A 1484-nucleotide genomic window follows, 5' to 3' on the forward strand; every position below is an offset into this window, starting at 1 on the left:
TGGGGGTGGGTGATCCGTGGGGTGGTCAGGGTGGGGGGGGGTGTTTGTGGTAGGAGATGGGGGGAAGGAGGGTGATCCATGGGGTGGTCAGGGGGAGGGAGGTTTGTGGTGGGAGTTGGGGGGAGAGGGAGGTGGGGTGGGGGTGGGTGATCTGTGGGGTGGTCGGGGTGGGGTGTTTGTGGTGGGAGATGAGGTTAGAAGTCTGGGTGGAAGAAGGATAGAGGAAGGAGGGGAAAGAGTTGAGGATGTAGAGAGTAGGAAATAGGTGGAGGGGGAAGGGGAGAACAATATGGGATGATAGAGGAGGAGGAAGGATCTGTTGAGGCGGAAACAAGATGTTGAGTATGTGGATTTTGCAATGTCTATTCTGAGCTGGAGAGGAACTGGTTTGCACAGCTGATTCAATTATTGTGATCCATGCAGGCTCTATTATCTGGGTTCTATATACCTGGGGTATATTGGAATCAGGTTCTGTATAGCCCATGTGGAAAGCAGGGCACTAGAATGAAGATAGAGATCACTGGGTTGTTACCTGGAGACATCAGACAACAGCTAAATGAATGTACTTATTACAACAACACAGAAAATAGCTCCAGCGACCAGTGGAGCATTCCCGATGGTTCACACACTTCCTTATTCCCCTCTCCTGCTACAGTTTATTCTTTCACGTGGCAAATATTCCTTTAGCTAACAACCATAAAGGTGGTGACTTACAGGATCTGTTTAACGTATCAGCATGACTTATGCATATGGATAGAATCTGGAGCACATTGGGAAACCCATGCATTGATAGCGCTTGCAAACTCTGCATAAGGCAACATTTCAGACCAGGATTGAACTGGCGTCACTGGAGCTTGGAGGCAGTAGTGCAAACTTCAATGTTTCTGGAGTTATGTGGCAGAGAAACAAGGTATTTGACACAAAGCATTCATGTGGACCAAGATGCCTGAATTTGGACCAGATCTCTCAATACTACTGGTTCTCAACCTTTTTCTTTCCACTTATATACCTCCTTAAATAATTCCTTACTAACCACAGAGCACCTCTGCCATCCTATCCCATTAGGTCCTCTGTGGTTAGGACTTACTTAAGGTGGTACATGAATGGGATAAAAAAGATTGAGAACCACTGCTCTAAACCTTTCCCATTCGTTTAGATCATTTGGATCAGCTTATGATTAAATTACGGGGCAGACTTGATGGGCAGAATAGCCTATTTCTGCTCCTATGTCTTATGGTCTTACAAATGCCGTCATTCTATCGGCTCCTAACTTATTCTGGTAGCTTGTTCCATGTATCCAACATCTTGTCTATGGAATACACAAACGTGCTGGAGAAACTACAGGTCACGCAGCATCCGCAGGAAGTAAAGGGTCACCATTGTTTTGGATTCAAGTCCATCATCAAGGTATGAGCAGGAAGCAGGTAGATTCCTGAATAAAAAGGTCGGGGGGGGGGGGGAAGAGGAGAGGAGGGAGGAAAGGG

This window comes from Narcine bancroftii, chromosome 13 (genome assembly GCF_036971445.1).
Source record: "Narcine bancroftii isolate sNarBan1 chromosome 13, sNarBan1.hap1, whole genome shotgun sequence".
Lineage (NCBI taxonomy): Eukaryota > Metazoa > Chordata > Chondrichthyes > Torpediniformes > Narcinidae > Narcine > Narcine bancroftii.